Here is a 21,899-nt window from a genome sequence, read left to right on the forward strand (position 1 = left end):
CAGTCTATTTATCTTTCAGGAAAATTTCCAAAGGCACATAGAGACAGATTTACTTTATCTTAAAATGAGGTTTGGGATCTTCCAAGACATATTCCAGACATCCTTTCATAAACTTATCCCAGCACTGCTTTGTAGAGTCACTGCATCTATATTTTATGCATATAGATATACAGTGGTGAATAATTCAAGGAACTGGATACATTTACTACAACAGGGTGAGATGTTTTCATTTGATCTGCTTAGGTTTTTTAAAAAAATCCATCAGGAAATTTACAGCACTGATGTGCTATTTAAATATTTAATAATATTGGAAGCATCAGAGTCTATTTTCCTTTGAAGAGTGCTTAATTATGTCAGCTTTAAAATGATGCAATGCAAAAGCCAGAATTATTTAAATTAGGTTTAACTTGCTTGGGCTAGGCAGTTACTGTGGAATGTAATGCTTTCAAGTATTTTATGTACTGACTACTCTGTGTACTTCAAAGTGTTGTTGTACTCCAAAGCAAGTCAGTTAATAAAATAATATTCCAGTATTCTCCTGGGCTTTTTCCCCCCTTGAGCAACAATGCTCAGATTTTAAATCAAAAGGATACTCTTGTAAAGTGTCCTTCAATCCTGCATCTTCTCTGTCACTTAGGCTGCCTTCATGTATTGCAACTGCTGTATATGCAAAGTTATGCAAGAATATTGATTAGGTAGGCTGCCCTCATCTGGGGTGCATGCATGTTCAAGATAGTATGTGTAGCCACATAAATGTCATGTAGCAAACATCTGATAGCTCACTTACGTTATGCAGTCATGTATTCACCTCTAATTGTATATATGTCAGAATAGTTCACATATGCAAATAATGCAACTTAATTTCCTACGCTTCTAGTTATAAAACAGAATATATGAATTTACTCTGATGAAAGCCATTTTGTTTGGGATAACATGAAAGCCCATCCTTTGATGTTGGGCTGATGGGAGTACCCCTGCCAGTCATGCCTGGATTTTACAGTCATCAAATGATGAATATGCATTTTTGGATTAGCCTTTAGCTCTTGGAAAGCAGTGTCATCAAAACAGGCCTTTAAAGCACAGCATAACAGGCACCAAATGATTCTAGATCTGAACAGATGATTCAGTGATGGGGTTATCAGCCAAAGTGAGATCATGCACCACTGGTTCAAATGTCTGACCTTTGTGCCTTTATAAATCCACGAATACATTGATAGCCTACTTCTTCCACACTGAAACTCAAGATAATGTGCATAGGAGTTTTGGGGGAGCATGAGGCAAGAAAAGGCAGTCTAACAGTATGCTGAGAAAGTGAATGATGCTCTGTGCAACTTTGAATAACTCCTTCAGTTATTGTCCTCAGTATATGGACCTTCAAAATCTGTTTCTGCCCTGTTTTAAACACTAAGAAAAATGGAAGGGTGTCAGTGAGGAAAAGACTGTGAAGGTTGTGTTGTTACAGTTTCTGTTTTTTCCTTATTTATTCCATCATTCAATTATTTGTTCTTATACTATACAGTATGTCTTTCTTTATATCTAAAGCAGGTATATTTCTTTGTCCATTTCAGTGAGAGACAAAAATTGCACAGACAACCCATTTCACAAATTGAGGGATTGTCATCTTGAGGAAAGTAAAAGACACACACAGAAAGAGAAAGAGATCTTGAGATAAAGGTATCTGAACTGCAAATGGAGCATTTAGCTATCCACTTTGTCAAAATGGATTTTAAGCACAGAGACTGCTAAATAGCAAAGAGCTTTATATCCTGAAAATTATTATAGTGGATAAAGCCTTTTTGTCTTAAAAGAAAATAAGAAGAGAGAGAGGTCAAGGCCCAGAGTAAAGTGGTAATGGATTCCCTCCCTCAAAGAATAAATGTCGCCATAAATTTTGTACCAGAGCTGAACAGTCTGACACCACTTCTACCCTTGAGGTGGCTCTGGATTACAAGCATCCCAGTCATAAAGATAAACACAGCTGAAATGGCATAGCAAACCAAACCTGCTGAGACATCCTCTGCTTCAAAGGGATGGCAAGTCCATCTAATTTTGTAGTTTGCCTGTTACAATAGACCACTGGTACACATCACATGCATGGGATTATATCACAGTGAACAGATTTTGATGAGCCTGAACTGTTTTATCACACCTGTATGCTTTTTGACCCACCAAGACAAATGCAGCTCACAAGCCCTAGCACGCCAGTGGACTGCATTTGATGTCTGGTAGCCTCCAAAAAACTGTCATGGCCACAAAATATGTTCAGGCATCAGAGTGACCATACCCTCCAGCCAGAGCAAACCGTAGGAGGGGGTACAAAGGCTAGGAGGATGAGCTTGGTGTTCCATGTAAATAGACTGTATTCTCCCGTAGTGAGTCAGGCACATGAGAAAAGCAAGCAAACAAACCCTCTGTTGTCCAGAGTCATAGTCTGTCTTTCAATCTAGTATACCACACTGGATACTGAAGATGGGCACTGTGATGGACAGGCCAGAAACCACACCTGTCCATCACAATGGAACACTGATTTAGCAACCAATGGTTGAGCAGGAGGGTGGAACCAAGGGAATATAAGAAGAGAATAGAGGACAGTTAAAAAGCAGTTAGAGTTAGGATTTCAGTTAGCCAAGAGTTAGAACTAGTGAGGAGTCAGTTTAGGCAGTTAGAGAGAAGAGTAATAGAGAGATAGGGAATAAGATAAGAAAAGGACAAGTCTTGTATAGTTTATGTGGTTAAGATTGGAAAGAATTAGAAGAGATAAGAAATAAAGAGAATAGAAATACCTTGATTAAAATTAATCTACATCAGCAAATATAAATGTATCCAAAGCAAAGTTTATTGAATGAATAATAAAAGACCATCCTTGATTTTCTGTATATGATTGACTTACAAACACATAAATAAATATTGTTTTATGGGACAACACTGATCTATTAGTCATATGTGATATAGTGAGGAACAGATCCTCTGGTGGCAGCAAAAAGGGTTTGAAAAGGACATGTCATGCCCGAAAGGGAACCTGGATGTGTAGAGAAAGAAACAGGGGGACTAGGGGTGTGTGACAAGCACTAACCTAAAAACTGGTCGTTCGTGATGGTCCGTGGTTAGACATGAATCACCATGAACCAGTCCGAAAATTGAACTAGCTCACAGTACAGTTTTCAGTTCATGTGTGTGTGTGGAGGGGACCTCCTCCTGCCGCACCACCACAGTTGTTGCACCACCATTGTTGCAGAACACACTTGAAATATGAAAGAAGACAGAAGTTCCAGTTCTGAGGTATTAAACTGGAGTCAACAGGAAAAGCAAAATGTCTCCCTTTTGAAGAACAAGAAGAGAGCATAAGAAAGAACAAAGTGACATCAGCAACCTTAAGAATAGCAACAGAAAGCTGAAGGAAGGTCAGAGCAAATAAAAGACAGTCTAAGAAACCTGAGGAGGTTCTCTCTGTCTTCATTGCTCCATGCAATGACAGAAATCTCCCTGAGTATAAGCTGAGTCGCACCCACTCACTTCCAACAACTAACAAACCCATCTTACATCTCCAACTTACAGAATGGCAACACAAGATCAGTCCAGCTTCCGTGAAGCTCCTGGCAGCATCACCTACACATGAAAGGGTTAAATGACTGAATGTGGGTCTCCAAAAATTAGGTCATGAGTTCAGGATGAAGGGAGAGAAACCACAGACATTCAACCCAAGAACGTAGGAGTTCCTTCTAATAGCAATGTAATTCTTCCATTTTAAATAAATACATACCGATATGTGGGTAGCTCAGTGAGTTAGGTAACTGGCTCCAGAGCCAGAGGTTGGAAGTTCAGTTCCCCATTGTGCATCCCAGGGGTACAGCCAGCTTGTGTGGCCTTGGACAAGCCGCACAGTCCCAGGGCACCCCCAGAAGAAGGGAATGGTATGCCACTTCTGCATATTTTCTACCTGGAGAACCCTGAAAAAGGCCACCATAAGCCTTAATTGACTGGATGACACACAATTATTATTATCTATTCATAGAAAATAAGGCAGTATAGAGAAGAGATGTTTATTTTAAATGATAGATGTTTGCCAAAAGGAAAAAAAAAGGGGGGGGGGAAAGCATCCAGAACAGAACTCTTAGTCAGAAGAACTCTGCAAAACACTAACTTTTTCTTCTTCTTCCTGGCAAGAGGTAATAGAGAAAGATAATTAAATCTCAGAGGCCCCTTTTCATCTCACAGTTTTTCTCTGAGTGGAAAACAAGCATTGAAGCTGCCCCAAAAGACACCTTCAAACTTGCCATTGCCCTGAATGCAAAGACAAGAAGTGAAGGCACCACATTGATTTGTTCCTGTTTTTATGACACTTAATGTTCATTGGGGAGGAAGAGTGCATGGTGTGTGTGTGGGGGGGGGGCAACACCAGTGCTATTTTTAAGGAAATGCTACAGACATTCGTGTTTGAAGACCCAGATTCCTTTAAGGACTGAGATGGATGTCTTTGTTTGTCATTTAGGATGCCAACTCTTCAACTGGCAACCGGAACTGTTCCTTTAGCAAAGGGGAGGTGTGCATAGTTTTCCAAGTGTTGGAACTTTTAACTACAACTTTTAACTACATTTTCCCCTCTGGGCATGTGGCAATTATGCTTACAAAAGAAGGCACTATCAGCTTCCATTTCCACAATGGCTGGGACAAACTGCCTGCCAATAGATGCCTAATTTACAGGATGATCTCTTGCACACCTTTTTGATCAGGCCTCAATATCAAGGCAAACATGGTAGCATGCTCAGACATCTTTCTGTTCCTCCCTCCTGCAGTCTTCACAGCACCTGGAGTAGACTTTGGATGATTTCAGACTTCAGAAGAAGTGGTTAAGGAGTTGCATGAAAGGGTGCAGTGATAAAGTAGAACCATCCCCTTCCAATTCTGTGGACAGAAACTGTCATGGCTGTTCTAACGGCTTTGATCTTCATTGTGGAATAGGTACTCGTAGGCCAGAACCTGGGAAAATCCTTCTAAAAAGTAAATAGCTATTGTTATCATTTCAAGGTATACAAAGTAAGCAGTTGCCATTATAGTTACATTTAAAAGTAGCTCTTTACCCTTCCATGTCTCAAAAGCAACTAAAATAATTTACTTTAAGGTACATTTTTAAAATGTGAACACGTTTGTACCAAATGCTGTAAGCCTTTGGTACAAAACACACCGTTCATCTGCCCACTTTCCGGATGCCTCAATGCTCATGACAGAGCAAGGAACTGCCTCACAAGGCACAACATGAGCCAAGTATTGAACAATTTGATATTACTGTAGTGCAATTTAAAGAGTCCACATCTCTGTAAATGTAAAAATGGCTAAGCATTACTGTGACCTGCCAAAGTTATCTCATGAAAATTACAACTGTAATTAACATAGTTGTATATCCATACTGTAAGAGTCCCCTGGACTGCAAGGAGAACAAACATATCCATTTTGAAGGAAATCAAACCTGAGTGCTCACTGGAAGGACAGATCCTGAAGCTGAGGCTCCAATACTTTGGCCATCTCATGAGTAGAGAAGACTGCCTGGAAAAGACCCTGATGTTGGGAAAGTGTGAAAGCAAGAGGAGAAGGGGATGACAGAGGATGAGATGGTTGGACAGTGTCATCAAAACTACCAACATGACTTTGACCCAACTCCAGGAAGCAGTGGAAGACAGGAGGGCCTGGCGTGCTCTGCTTCATGGGGTCACAAAGAGTCAGACACGACTTAACGACTAAACAACAATATCCACACTGTTATAAAAAATAACTGGTTACAATTACAGTGAATAAGCTCTTTTGGTTTGATGAATTGGTTCAGTTTCAGAGATGTTGTCAGGGCCTGTATTCCAGTGGTGGGAAGGCACAAATGCAAATGGGCGGGACCGAAAATACCAGCTTATTTTAGCTTAAAGCTCCTCTTGCCATGAACTATGTCATAGGATGGCTGTCTCAACCTTTTAGAATAGGCAAAAATTCAATACAAAAGCTGACATCTGTCAAATGAAGGTATCCTGGAGAGAGGAAAATGCTAGGCCGATTATACTGGGATCCATTCCCTATCCCTAAATTCCAAGTTATTTGCAACTAGTTAATTCTGAGCTCTCCACTTAACTCTTGGATTAGATTTAGCACTTCTGCTGCACCATGGAAAGTTCTCATCCAGGTGTCTCCACCTCCTCTGTGTCTTCAGATCCAACTACACAATGGGAAAAACCAGTATGATACCAAAAAAAATCATTTTGTATTCTCTGCTGATTCCCACAGATGAAATCACTGAAATCCTGACAAAAACAAATGTTCATATTATAGGAATCATCAGGGGCAGAAACAGAAAGTCCGAAAAGAGCCATCTTTGAGATTGGCAATTTATACCAGGAACACCCATTCCTTTTAATTTTCTTTTTAATTTTTCCAAAATGAAATAGCACTTATCTGATCAGTAGCAACTTTGAAAAGCATTAAAAAGAAAAGGAAACACTGTTTGGAGACAACAGGTGCTTGGCTGACACCCTCACAACTGTCCCTTTGCATTGGATCTCTGCTTTATATGAAAGCAGAGAAAAGTGATGCCACCTGATTGGAGCAAAATTATGCCATCCCTGCTGGCTGAACAAAAACAGATGATTCCCCACTGAAAAAAAGATGATTCCACACCAAGCTTTTCTGGGCTTAGATTTACATTGTCTAGTCACTGGTGTTTAAATTTGACTTCATCCATGCTATATCCAATGCAAACTGTGGGATAAATGACTAATGTAGCCACCCTCTTAGTCTTGGTTGCAACTGAGAATTGAGGTGAGTCCAAGGCTCCTCCAAGGCCACAGTTGACTTCAAGAATGTGTCACTTGTAAATCATTTAGGCATGATAGAAACTTCATTGCAGTACTTTGTGCTGCTGCACTGTTTGACTGCTGGCTATTGAACTGTGGGAAGGAATTATTTTTGTATGTGGCAATATGACAGATGTATGCAGATCCCCAAGGCTGATTTCCAGGGGTCTCCTTCTTTTCAAGAATTCTCCTATAACCTTGAAGCCAGTCATTCCTGCCTTTCTAGTAGCAAAATGAATTCCAACACTAAACACATTTTATTGCTTTATATTTGGGTTTTGGTGGGTTTTTTCCCCTCTCATTTTAACTGCTGTGGGAAAAAAAGGTTTATCAACTTTTGGAAGCACAGAGATAGCCTCAGGGTCTCTGACAGTCGGGCACAGTCTAGACATCAAAGGACATTATCATTGTGCAACACTGCCAGAAGCCAAATACTATTTACAGACCCTCTGGCCCCCGTTATGCAGAAATGATAAGAAATGTCAGTGTGGTATATTGAGCTGAATAATAAACATTTCAGCCTATACACTTATAAAGCCGATGGAGTTGAAGCACAGCTTGCCATTACAATTCAAGGAAAAGAAAATTCTTGCCCTTTCTTTTTAAGAATTTATTGGAACCTTTCCTGTTAATTACATTCATGGTGTTGCAGAGAGAGGGGGGGGCAGGGATCAGATGTACTTTTCCTATGAAATATAGCTTATCCATTTTTAATTAAATAAGGTCTAAATGTAACCCACTTTAATTCCAGAGCTAATTAAAAATGAAATGACTTCACGTTGCTGAGTGACATCATTAACCAAACTGCTCATCTAAAAATGCAAAATGGAAATGTCTGCAGGAAGCAACACCATGGCCTACTATGATGTTTATGACATGTGAGACAATTTCCTGGAGTAACATGTATTGGAGAAAAAAGACCTTTGCATTGGTCTCTTACAGTTCTGGAAATGAGCTGGTTTGTGTCATACTGAGCCAGGTTTGGGGTATGTGGCACGAAGTCTCAAGTGGCAGATTTTTGTGTGTGTGTGTGTGTGTGTGTGTGTGTGTGTGTTGACAACACCCCTGCCATTCCTCCTGAGCTCCCTGGCCATGCCTGTCTGTTGGAGGAGAAAGTTTTGTGGGCCACCATGTTGACTGTTCTACAGCCTCTCATCTACCTGGCTGCACTCAGGGGAAGGGAAGGAAATTACAGTATCTGTTTGGCAGTATTGATATAAGAATTAATCACCAGTCTGATATGCTTCTGTACTTAAAATGGGAGGTGAGGAAAGGCATCTTGTTCCTTCTTCCAGAATATACTGGATTGGTTCAATTTCTGACATGTTGTTAGTGTACTGTTAAGACAGCAAGAAAAATGGCCATAAATATTTTAAAGGTCTGATGCTCAAAGGAAAAGCGGCAGGTGAAGTGGCTAAAGTCCGCATCCTCTCTCTCTCTCCCATGTCTCTAGGTCTCAACATAGAAATACTATGTTTGGTTTAAGAAATCCCAAAGAGACTGAAAATGGCAGCAGTGAGATCCAATGAACCTGCTCACTGATGAACCACATTCCTGTGTGAGTGTGGAGAACAGCAGGTAACTTCATACATATGTCAGTGTACTCTATGTGTCTCAATATGCATTATGGAAGAGTGAATGTTACCTGCTCCCAGTGTGCTCAATGTTACCCACAATTAGATGGAAGTTATCTGATATAATTATTAATTACATATAAAGTGGTGCTTCTAACAAGAAGAAAGAAGGTAACTTTTTGTGCTGTGAGCCTTTAAAAGAAGAAAAAACCCTAAAACTTAATTAAGTCCCACCAGAGTGGCAGTTCGGATGACCCTGGAGGAAAGTCGCCTTTAGACTTCTTTTGATTCTTTCTATACAATATAAACTGGATTTGGTGAACTGTTAGGTGTGAATTTTCAAGATATGTCTTTATGAGCATTTGCAGATGGATCTTGACTCTTTCACAACTGAGCTAAATACTGTATTTTACAGAGAGGTTGTGTGGCCAATGCAGATATTTATCAGCCAAGATCCAGTTGTGCAGATATTCCTGCAGATGATGCATAGCCTAACCTGCAATGGCTTCTTACTGGCAATTATCAGGTCCCAGCTTGGTTTTTTGTGTGCATGCCACACAATTCATATGCATGAAAATCCAAGAAGGCACCGGTTAATTAGTAGGAAAAATTGCTGCAAGTTGGGCTGTCTTCCTCAGTCGTAACTCAGCAACAGGGTTTTGGCTCCCCCCTTCTTCTTCTTCTTCTTCTTCTTTTTTTTGGGGGGGGGGCTTTGTATTGGTCTCATTCAAGAACTGAGCACTACCAGGTTTCTATTTCAGGGAAACTTAAAGATGTGACGGGGACAGTTCACCAGTGGATCAATTGATAGCTCTGTTTTACTAGGTTAAGGAAACACTTTATACAGAATATACATAGTGCAATTATTAACAGCAGCCAGCATGGCTATTTCCTATAATTAGAGTAAAAACAAATCTCCCAACTGACTGATGAGTGGATTAACTGAAAGCGATAGATTAGGTAAGAGGGAAGGAAGGAAGCAGAAGACTAAGATTCCAGGGAAATAGAGAGTTTGTCTTTGTTATGTTTCATTTGGATCGTTTAAATGATAAAGTCCATGATGGGGTGAATACACACAGGTTACCATGAACAATCTAGTTTACAGGATTATTGATAGGATTAGACGACAGCCCAGAGTTTCATCACTTTTTTTCTTGCACAGTTTGTTGAGTGGTTCCCACCACTTTTTATGAGGCAAGCTGAAGTCTCTCATACGGGGACAACATAACACCATAGGACTAACACCATAGGAAGCACATGCCATGCTTATTATTCATCAGGAGTAGAGATGAACACAAAATAAATGATCACACACATTTCAGGAAAATATGCCTGCCCAGAACAAAAGGAAACACTGAACTGTTATCAGTATTGGTGATTGTATGCTTCATTTTTGGCACATGGTCCCCGGCCAGATAGCCTGGCACCACTCAATCAACACTAGGGTGGACCTAGAGAAAACTGTGTAACATTTATTGCCAGATCAAGCAGCCAACCATGGAGTCGAAGTATACTCTCTGGGAGCATCTCAGAGAAACCACACCCTGGGCAGCTCAGCTGGTGGTTTCACTTTTGCTGCAGCTGGCACAAGAAGACAGCTAGCTAGCTAGTCCTCTTCCCATCTCTGTCCCCTTTTTGTTTCTTCTCCAGTGCATCTCATGATGAGCAACACCTGGTCTCAAGTTCCCTCACATTTAATTTTGCCCAAGTGTGCTGTCTTTTAAAGAGCACTTTCCTGGGGGAGGTCCTGATTTTGGGGGTGGGTGGGTAACTTGGATTTCTCAAATCTTATCTTTGCCAAACTTGTAGGGGGTGGGGAGGAAAGTGAACTGGAGATTCACTGCAAGTTTGGCATCTTTGACTTGTGCAGGGGCCATTCTACCACAATTATCAAATTGTATGAACTACGAAACTGTTCATTTTGTCAGAAAGTTTGTGGCACATGGTTCATGAATAGTAATAAACCACGAAGCATCACAAGCTGCCATTTTCCTGGTTCTTGCCCATTGATTTGGTAAGAGTTAGTGAAGGGAACAAGCTGGTCATCACAAACTCTCTTTTCCAACAACACAAGAGGTGATTTCAGTGCACTTGTTCTTTCTACACCATTTACAACTGGTTATCATTAAATCAACTAAAGGAGAAAACTTCTGGAATGGCTAGAGTTCTCCTTTCCATTTCTTCAGCAGGTGATATTGTATCAAAAATTAAAATATTGTTAGTCCCCCTCCTCTGCTCCAGTACATAAGGCAGAATGTCTGCTCAACTTACCAAGTCATCTCTGAAATACTGTACATGGTGCACCATACAAAGAAAACTTCTCAAAGCACTATGGGTATGGCTGATTTGACTGAAAAAAGAAACACAAATATTACAGGCAGCCAACTGGGGTAAGTGATGTGTTAAGAAAGCAGTTGATCAGGTTATTCTGCATCATATTGTCTTCAAAGCCTGAGCAAATTTCATAAACAGTTCTGTGTTTCCATTAAAAATCATCAAAATGCCAGTAACTAGCAACAATAAAAAGAAAAAATGCATTAATATTGTTCAGCAGAGAAAAAGGGAACAATAGATATAAGTGTAAAAGTTTTTTTAAAAAACAAGTGCAGACAGTTCCTTTCAGAGGCATCCCAGAATATTTACCAGGCAATGAAGCACACACAATTATGAGTCCCTAGGCAGGCTTCCCTGTGGAGGGATACTAGAATATTAACATGGCAACAAAAAAAGACCACGTGTCTTTTACCAACGTGCCATTCCCAGTTGGTGGGTACCATGTGGGAGGACCTTTGTTGCTGAACAGAGTGCGCATGGAGAAACATATGCAAGAAAGCTGTAGTTCATCACCATGAGCTAATCATGAGAATAAGAATGTTAGTCTGTAATCTGTTTTGCTGAAACCAGCTGAAATAATTGTGACATGTTAAATATTAACAATTTTTATTTGGCAAAAGGTTTCATGCACTGCATTCTACTTCTTCAGATGTAATTCTAGGTTGCATCAACAGAATTATTATTTCTAGAAAAAGAGAAGAAACAGCTCCCTTTATTCTGCTTTGCTCAGAATCTACCTTTCCAATACTGGGTTCTATAGTCTAAAAATATCAACAAGCTAGAACATTTCCAGAGAAGCATGACCAAGCTGGAAAACAGCCTGTAAAACCATGATGAACACTTGAGGGGTGTGTATATATTTACATATGGAAAAAGACTGAGATGTCACAGTCGAGGTAGGCTTGGATGGGAGAATATGGTCTGTCCAAAAGTCTGGCAATCAAATCATATGGGGCTTTTTAGGTCATAACCAGTTCTTTAGTTTGTGCCCAGAATCCAGTGACACTGTTATAAAAAGGACTAGAGTCAGCTGCCTGGCTGCAGAATTTTGGCTGAGCTGACGTTTCCAAGCACTCTTCGAAGACAGACCCTTACAGAGTGTGTTAAGGTATTCCAGGGACGATGGTAATTGGGGCATGCTTCAATGTGCCAGATTATATATCTGCTGAGATGGGAACAGCTGGCACACTAAGCTTAGTTGTGCAAATGCACTTTTCGAGACTGCCAAAACCTGGGCATCCAGGCTCTGTGAGGAATCCAGAAGTACACTCAAACTACCCACCGTGTTTTCAGGGGAAGTGTAATCTCTCCAGCACTGCTTGAATTCCAACTCCCTGATCTGCCTTTTGTCTGACCAGAAGCACCTCTGCCTTGTCCAGAGTATTTTTTTTTCATTCTAACCCAACCAATTTCTGACATCAGTCACAGATTTATGGGTTGGAACTAAAATAACTTATAGATGGAAAGGAAAAAATAGAGTTGAGTGCCATGAGTATACAATCAGAACAAAACACCCCAAATCTTGAAGAACAGTCCGAACAGTGAAAGGTTGGTATTAAATAGCATGGAGGGCATGATAGAGTCATGAGCAATCCTACAGACCAATAGGCATAGTTTCCAACAGGAAGAAATGGAACCACTGTAAAACATGTATATCGTTGAAAGACCACCATATGTCCAGCATCTTTATAAGAATGGCTATTGGAGACTCAACAGTAATTATACAGTATGGTGGCATTCAATAAGAGCTTTTTCAGCAGATCTTATGCTGTCTCTTTTACATATATTGGAATCCTGTGTTGCTGTACAGAGTCATTCACCACTCACCTTATTCACCTTACTCATTCTGCCATTATCTCCTGTCATGAATTTGATTATGAAAGTTGAATAGAGATTTATTTTTATAGGAGCAAAGTTAAGTTAGAAATCCGTTTGTGACCAGGTGCGAGTTAGAGAGATTAAGAATGGCCAAGGTCAGTTTCTTTTTCAGTAGAAAAAAAAGTTATGAAGAACAAGGTGACCTTTATCTAGTCGCCAGGCAACAATCTCAGCTCAGACGTAACAAGGACATAACTTCTTGATTTAAGAGAGATGGGAAGAGAGAAGACAGCTGAGAAGATGGAAGGAGAAGACAGCCTAGAAGATGGATGGAGAGACAGCCTGGACGTCTGCCCGAACACAGTGAGAGAATTCCTGCACAGCGGAATGAATGCCAGAGGAAAAGCTCCGAATGAACTTTATTTTTGGAACTGACAGTAAAACAGATCTCTGTTCTAAAATGTAGTTAGCTATTTTATTATTTTGGTTTTTATAGAGGAAAATGCCTTGTGGTGATGGCTGGGTTTTTTTTTTGGAAATAATTGATTATGAAAAGATATCTTGTGTGCTTATTTAAATTCCTTTACTAATTTCTATTTTTCTAATAAAATATAAAATGTCTAACTGTCTGAAAATTGGCTTCTTGCATAGACCATTTGCTACTATAGTTCCTTAGCTACTTTAAATTGATTTCTTTAATCAGGCCATGTTTATTAAATGCTACCAATTTAGGGTCCTACATATAAGAGAGGAGGAAGATTAAATCTAATAGAACTCCTAGATGTTGTTTGTTTAAAATCGTTTCAGACTTGGGAGAAGGGGTGAAACAGTTGCCTAGGGTAAAATTAAAGGACCCAGTTTTACCTGATTAGGAACTGATCATTCCGGATCCCTCTCTGGGCCGTGTAAAAGCAGATTCTTAGGAAGCTCGCTTTTATGACATGGTGGCAGCGGTGGGATATTAATCACGCGCAGTGCTTACAACAGGCTGGAAGCTGGAATCTGAAACACGCGCTTTGCTTAAGGGCTTGATAGCGCTGTTAATTGTTTTATGGAAGCAAACATGAGAACAGACCTGCTAATTAATTTATGACTAAAGAAACTTCCCTGGCGTAAGATTCAGGCCGAAGCAGGGAAAGTTGGTAAGTGTTTTGACTGGAGAAAAATCCTATGCAGAAGGTTTAGGCTGATTGATGCAAGGAGAGATTCTGCCAGTGGTTTAAGTGTTCAGTAGGAACAGGAATTTTTGCTGTGATAAAGTGCCAGCTCGAGTCATCAAGGTGCTAGACTGGCAAGATTGGTTTGTTTGTTTTTTTGGTTGCTTTAAGTAGCAGGAGTCTATAAGAAGCCAACCAGGATAGAAAAAGAAATTAAATATAGGTTAAAAATTTTTTCCAGCCCTAAGCCAGAATCAAAAGGACAGATTCCTGAGGGAACTGATAGTATCTGTCAGCTTTATTGTTTTACAGCTTCTCCCTGAGTTGAGTGCTTTGGCTAAGGCTACAGGGAGAGAGCAGAGAAAAATATGGCTTTTAGGAGGCGTTCTTCACTGCCTGAATTATCTGTGGATAAAGAAATTTTGGAAGCAATGGAGCAAAGTACTATGACGAAGTCAGTCAGAGGCAGAGGGCTCTTGAAATGCCCAGATGCCTGATTTGTGTCTGAAAGAGTAAAAGGACAGTTGCCTAAAGAAACTAGAAATGCTCCGTTCCAATTACCTAGTGGATTACAAACTGGCAAATTATTGCCTCACCAAAAAGAAAACACTGTCCAGAGGATTTTGGCGAATGATCCAGATGCCACATGGTCCAAATTACGGGAAGTAGTTGATTCAGAGGATGAAGAGGACGTAGGCGAGGCAGTTCAAACGGACCTGCCTACCAAAGAAATTCCTGGTGAAGGAATACAGGCACAGATGAGAACGGCCGAGGCTGACATCAGTGGCAGTGCTGCAGACAGGTCAACTCTGGAGAATAAGTTAGCAGAAATGATGGCTGATTTATTAGGTTGCCAGAAACAATGGGTGAACGCACATACAGTTAGTGAGCTCCAAGCAAGAAAATACCATGAGATGAAACTGAACCTTTTACAGAGGGAAATTGCTGAGAAGGAGCAGACCAGAGACTCTGTAGGTAATATTGATAGAAGAAACTTGCCTTATTACCAGGAAGGAGATGATTTATTTTCATTTTTATCACTTTTTGAGCTTTCGTGTGGAGATCTGAATGTGCCAAAATGTTATTATTTAAAAGTTCTACGATCTCAAGTCGCTGGAGAATTAGCCACTCTTTTGGCCCGAATTTCCAGTCAAGACTTAACTTGGGAACAGTTTAAACTCTTGGTTTACCAAAGAAGAGGTTTTACCCCGGAACTGCTACGACAACAATTTCGAAAATTAAGGAAGACCCCTCAAATGAGCTAATCTGCTCTGGCAGATCAGATAGAGTTGTTAGGCGACTGGTGGTTAGAAGCTGCCAAGGTCAACACATTCAAGGACTTGAGAATGCTGGTGTATATGGAACATTTTCTAAATTTGGTACCCCCAGAGATGAAAAGTAGTTTATTGGAGAAAAATTGTACGGATCTACAAACATTGGCTCTCAAAACTGATGAAATAATTTCCTTTAAGAGGAGCGAAACTACCACCAGAGTTAAACCTATTCCTGAAGTGCCTAGGAGGCAGAGCCAATATGAAGCTAAGAAGTCAGTGGTTCAGGAACCAAGATAGTCCTTAGCTGGGGAGCGAAGAAGCATAGCCCCTAGCCAGACTAGGTCACCCCTGGCTTGTTTCTCATGTGGAGGAGCCCATTTGAGAAAAGATTGTCCGAGACTGTGGATACCAGCTAGCCAAGACAAAAAGCCAGTTGGAAAGACACCCATACCTGCACCACGGAAATTCAAACCAATGACCCCAAAAGTGAATTACCTTAGTGCTACGCCACTAGAAAAACAAGGGATACCAGAAGAACAGCAGGTAGTTTACCAACCAAGTATTTTGCCAACTCCGAGACAAGAAGGAGTCAACTTAAATAATACTTCTTCTGAAGCCAGTGGAATGCAGACAATTGTACCAAGAATTGTGCCAAGGATAATGGGTTTACGGGTAGCCCAAATTTCAACAACGGTAAATCAACAGACACCCTCAGGGGAGAAATTTTCTGTGATAGACCCGAGCTGTATTCTACCGGAGGAGCAGTTTTACTGGTCATTGCAAAGTTTTTCAGAACCCGTGACTCTACATTTTTCTTCAGGAGATTTGAATATAAATGCCTCTCGCGATACAGCAGCGGACATTTCTTCAATTAATAAACGGTTTGTGGATCCAGCACTGATTTTGAATAACCTGTGATGTCCTGTGAGAACCTATGGGTCTGGAGAAATAATTGAGCGATTCATACCACTTGTCTATGTGCAACTAAGCTACAAAAATTGGAAAGGTGCCAAATACCTATTAGTACATGAAGGCAAACCTGATTTTTTGTTAGGAAATGATCTGGCAGTTTTGAACCACCAACACACTGTAGAATCTGCATCAGTACAAGCAGTAACACGTTCGCAAAGCAAAGCAACGCAGCAAGTTCCACCTGAAGATAACTCTGAGGAGTACTCAGACGGACACTTAGCGCAGCAGCAACCCCTTGTGGACGAACCGGATAGTGCAGCCAAGTCAAAAACTGAACTAGAGGATTTACCTATATCAATGGGATCAGTGGAGTTCAAACTAAAACAGATGAAGGATCCTACCTTGGATTCTTTGAGGGCTCAAGCTGACAGTTACGCAGTACAACCGGTGCAACAAAAAGTGAACTTCTTGTGGACCTTATGGAATAAGGTCTAGAAAATATCACTTATGCAGCCTTGCCTCCTCTCTGCTCCCCTTCCTTCTCCACAGATCCTGTCTAATCATCATGCCTTTTTTTGAATGAAAGAAAAAAGTACAGGAAATGGAAAGAAGGCCAGGCCACAAAGAATGAGTACAGACAAGTAGCAAGGAAATTCAGGGATCACATTTAGAGGGAAAATGCTGAGAATGAGCTGAGATTAGTTTGAGACACTAACAACAATAAAAAAGCATTCTTCAGGTATATGTGAAGCAAAAGAAAAGTGGCAGTGGCAAAGATACTGAATGGAAATGGAAAAATGATAGCTGATGACAAAGAAAAGGCAGAGTTGCTCAATTCCTATTTTAGCTCAGTCTTTTCCCATGGGGCAGACTATGAACCTCCAGATAAATATGAAGTGCAAGTGGAGGGGTCAAGATTGCAGCTGGAGGTAGATAAACACTCAATTAATACCTTACAACCTTGAATGAGTTCAAATCTCCAAGGCCAGAGGAAAGGCATCTGAGAGTACTAGCCAAAGAACTCTCAGAACCGCTGTCTATTATTTTCTTGAAATCATGGGAAATGGGTTAGGTGTCATAGTACTGGAGAAGAGTTAATGTTGTTCCTATCTTCAAAAAGGGCGAAAAAAAGGAACCTGGGAACTACAAACCAGTCAGTCTGACATCAATCCCAGGCAAAATTCTGGAACAGATTGTAAAGTGGTCATTGTGTAAGCACCTAGAAAACAATGCAGTAATAACTAGAAACCAACATGAATTTGTCAAGAACATATCCTGCCAAACTATTTTGATCTCATTTTTTGATTAGGTAACCTCCCTGATAGACAGAGGGAATGCTCTAGACATAGTGTATCTTGACATTAGCAAAGCTTTTGACAAAGTGCCCTATGATATCCTGATTAGCAAGCTAACTAGGTGTAGGCTGGATAGATCAAGTGTCAGGTGGATATGCAATTGGCTACAGAATCATACTCAGATGGTGCTTATTAATGGGTCATTCTCTAACTGGGAGGAGGTAACAAGTACAGTGGACCCTCTACTTCGGAATTAATCTGTATTGGAACGGTGGCTGCAGGTCGAAAAGTCTGTAGGTCGAGTCTCCAGTGATCTACAATGCATTGAAAACCGACTAATCCCGTAACTGGCCGTTTTTGTCCCATTTTTGTTCCATTTTGATTTTTTCTGGTCTGTAGGTCGATTCTCAGGCTGCAAGTCGAACCTAAATTTTGCGGCCAGAGAAGTCTGTAATTCGAAAAGTCTGTAAGTCGAGCCGTCGTCGAGGGTCCACTGTAGGGTACCTCAAGGCTCAGTCCTGGGCCTGGTGCTCTTCAGCATTTTTATTAATGACTTGAATGAGGGAGTGCAGGGAATGTTTCTCAAATTTGCATATGATACAAAATTGGGCGGAATAGCTAATACCCTAGAAGACAGAAACAAAATTTAAAATGACCTTGATAGGATGGAGCACTCAGTTGAAAGCAACAGAATGAAATTCAGTAGGGATAAGTGCAAAGTACTGCACCTTGGAAAAAACCAAATGCACCGTTATAAGATGGGGGATACCTGGCTCAGCAAACTATGAGGAAGAAGGATGTGGCTACAAAAAAGTCTAATGGTATTTTAGGCTGTATTAACAGAAGTATAGTTTCCAAATCCCATGAGGTTCTAGTTCCCCTCTATTCAGAAGTGGTTACGCCTCACCTTGAGTACTCACCTTGAGTACTGTGTCCAGTTCTGGACACCACATTTCAAGAAGGATCCTGACAAATAGGAACAAGTTTTGAGTAGGGTTACAAGGATGATCAGGAGGCTGGAAACTAAGCCCTGTGAGGAAAGAATGAAAGAACTGGACATGTTTCACCTTGAGAAAAAAAGACAGAGGGGTGATATGATAGCACTTTTTAAATACTTGAAATGCTGTGTGAGGGTTCGGATACAGGGACTTTCCGCTCTTCCCGAAAAGGAGTCGAAATAGGGTTTTCTGCCAACAACTTGTTTTTATTCAACTCAATAAAAGGAACTTCAACATTAACTTTTGTTTTGCTTTTTGTCTCTTGCTCCGACAACAGTTCAGGCAAGGGTACCCTTGCACTTTCATCAAATGTCTTAACGGGCGTAACATTCCAAGGTCCAACAGGGACCTGCCCCAACGGATTGTCCTCTCTGACTGGATCATGTGGACTTAATAGCGGGAGGGTTTCTTCATCTCCCATCGAGCCCCAGGATGGGTCTCCTTCTCGTGGTGAGGCACTCCAGGGACCAGGTAACAGGCCATCTGCCTCAGCTGCTCTATATGCCATGCTTGGCAGGCTTCCCTCTCCCTCTCACTGGCCTCTTTCGCCTCATGAAGCTTCTTGCACCAGGCCTTCGCCTCAGTCTCCCCCCAATAAGAGGGTATTTGGATGAAACCCCTCTTACGTCTCCTTTTCACCTCCTCCTTCGGCACTCGCACCTGCTCCCAGTGTCCAGTCCACGGATCCTCTATCCAAACCATCTCCCATCCCCCTGGGATATTATCCCTCTCCCCTGTTATATCTCCTAACCCCCCCTTCTTTCCCCTCTAACTCCACCCCTCTTCTTCCTCCAAATCTTCCTTACAAGGGCTGGTTGTCATTAACCCTTTGAGGGCTTCTTCCAGGTCACTTGTATCCACAGCACAGGACACCTTTCCTCCCTGTCTGTCTTCTTCTGATTCACAAGCATCGGTCCCTTGATCTTTCTTACGACCAGGGATGGAAGGAGGGCTAGTTTGGGTCAACTTTGATGTTTTTAAGAGAGTCGGCTCTACCAGAACGCCCTGGAGCTTCTGGTCTTTCCCTTCACACGCTGCCATAAAGAGAAGAGGCAGGATCTGTTCTTGATCTTCCAAGAGTGTAGGGCATGAAAAAATGGGCTCAAGTTACAGGAAGCCAGATTTCAACTGAATATCAGGAAAAACTACCTAACTGTTAGAGCAGTAAGACAGTGGTGAGTGCTCCAACACTGGAGGCATTCAAGAGAAACTTAGACAACCACCTGGCAGATATCCTTTGATTTGTATTTCTGCATTGAGCAGGGGGTTGGACTTGATGGCCTTGTAGGCCCCTTCAGACTTCACTATTCAACAATTTTATTATTCTATAATCAGACTAGGGATCTGCATTTTGACTGATCAGAGGAAGGTACACTCAATATGATTCATTTGGCCCATTCAGAAGTTACTGTTCTGAGATGCACTGCAGAAAACAGATTTCTGGCTTGGAAAAAGAAGGAATGTGGTTTCAGTAGACAGTTTGTGGCTAATTACATTTTATTTGGTAGGTTTGCCCTATCTGAAAGTTGCTATTCAGGACTGTTTTCCTGAATATGGAACTTTGGACAATAGTTTTAATAGAATATGGTTCCATTCTGTCTTGTTCTGAGTGGCTTGTTCAGTCACTCCTAATGAGCCCTGAGAGTGGTAAATAAGATTGATTTTTTACACTCAGAAGACTTTTTTCTGGAACATGGATTTTTAGCCCAGAATAGACACCAAAATGTGGTTTCTGGGGATATTTTCAGGCTAGCTGCATCAATCCCCTCTAGTCACGTGACAGTTGTGAAGTTATTTGGCTTTTCTTACTTGGAAGTTACCATTCAGAGCTGTTTTCTGCAATAGAGAACACATAACCCAAATATGGTTCCTGGCTTTTCTTTTAACTTGTTGTATAGTCTCACCAAAAAAGCAATGCTTCCTGTGTCTGCTCAATATTTATTCTTTATTTGTTTTATTTATACACTGCCTTTCTCCCAATAAGGGGAGGTACCTTTTATTGTTTAAAAAAACTATTTTTTCCCTCTACATTTTCTCATTGTACATGTGTCTAGGTGGTAGCAAGTGTTCTCAGCAATATGAGTGGGAGCTGGAAAACCAATTTTCATGTGTGCAGCCATTTGCCCTCCCAAATATTTATTTATTTATTTATTTATTTATTTATTTATTTATTTATTTATTTATTTATTTATTTATTTATTTATTTATTTATTTATTTATTTATTTATTTATTTATTTAATACAATGCAGGTCTGTTCTTCACAAAACCAGTAAGGTACTGGCTTCAGTACCAAACAACCCTCCAGGGGCTAGAACACAAGTCCACCAGTTGAGGAAGAAACCGGGGTGGGTGGGTGAAGAATTTCAACTAAACACTCATGGCCTAGGAGCTGAGCAAAGCCGCTTGCACCTAACAGCTGCCCCCAAACGCCTGAGCTGCACCTCCGCGCCTCCCGAGGCCAGTCTAGGGATCCCCTACGAATCAGGCAGCACCTCTGCCTCACTTTATGTTGTTGTTGTTGTTGTTGTTGTTGTTGTTGTTGTTGTTGTTGTTGTTGTTGTTGTTGTTGTTGTTGTTCTTCTTCTTCTTCTTCTTCTTCTTCTTCTTCTTCTTCTTCTTCTTCTTCGACTCTCTCTCGCTCATGCCTGAGCGCAATAGGCGTAGGCTGCACCGCCTCTAACGCCCCCTTCTTGTCTTCCGGTTACAACCTAATATTAAAAAAACATAATTCAAACAAACTTAATTTAGGTAAAACAATAGATAAAGTAAGATGAAGGAACCCTGGGAGGGAGTTGATGCAGCCCTCCCCTCCTCCTAGATACTGAATGCTAAATGCCTCGTGATGCCGTCAAATTTCCTACCGCACCGCAGAGCTCTCTCCTTCACTGTTGCCAAAAAAGGATGAGGGCAGATAGAGGGGGAAGACCCCTTAAATAACCTGGCATTCCTCCCGCCCGCCCAACTGCTCTCATGAGACCTTAAGGTCTCATGTTATCTGTGTGTGGGGGGGGGGGGGGAAGGCAAAAGAGAGTTGTGCTGCCAAAGCCTTAGCTCAACAGCGGCTACAGTAAAATGAAGCAACCACAGTCTTCTGTGAATGCTGCTCTTCCAAATATGCTGAAGGGACTTATAGTGAACACCTTGTCATGCTGAACTTTCACATTTATTACTGTTCTCTGTGAAGAAGTAAGAAGGCAGCACCAGTCAGGGCCAGCCTGAAAGTGAAGCACTATTATAATGAAAGTTGATTTGATGAGTTAGGGAGATGTGTATGCGTGTGTAATGAATGTAAACTCTGGGGTGATTCATCATTATAAAAAATGCACCTAACCTTCCCAATAAGTCTCTTTTATTAAGGCAATATTTGGTGTAATGTTGTTTTACCTTGGCTTCCACCTCAAGCAAATCTATCCATGTTTTCCACCTCCACAAATCTTGTCCCCCAAGGACAGCTCTGTAATGAGAGTGAAGTGTTTTTATTATTGCTTTTGTTAATCATGCTTCCTGCATCCCATGAAATGTGGCTTATTCTTCTAACCATAAACTATGCCAGAGTTATTGGGAGATTAATCAATAGTTCTTATTAATCATGATCACAACTGGTAATCACAGCCACAATTATCTGGTGATTCATTAGTGTGATCCTGTTCAAATGTCAGCAGCTATTAAATTCTCAGTATGCATAATTTTCAGTTCAGTCCAACAA

At 40.9% G+C, this 21,899-nt stretch overlaps 1 long non-coding RNA gene across 1 annotated transcript in view; it reads right to left on the reverse strand.

The window, feature by feature from the left end:
- The window catches only part of LOC144587864 (uncharacterized), a 42,287-nt gene extending 20,638 nt beyond the window's left edge, over positions 1-21,649 (reverse strand). Inside the window, exons 1-2 of the long non-coding RNA XR_013543052.1 lie at positions 21,578-21,649; positions 1-20,901 (exon numbers count right to left, since the gene is read on the reverse strand). The exon at positions 1-20,901 is cut by the window's left edge and continues 20,638 nt beyond it. This is a non-coding gene — a long non-coding RNA (uncharacterized LOC144587864). The remainder of the gene's footprint in view (positions 20,902-21,577) is intronic.
- Positions 21,650-21,899: the final 250 nt, after the last annotated feature.

This window comes from Pogona vitticeps, chromosome 1 (assembly GCF_051106095.1).
Source record: "Pogona vitticeps strain Pit_001003342236 chromosome 1, PviZW2.1, whole genome shotgun sequence".
In the NCBI taxonomy this organism is placed as follows: Eukaryota; Metazoa; Chordata; class Lepidosauria; order Squamata; family Agamidae; genus Pogona; species Pogona vitticeps.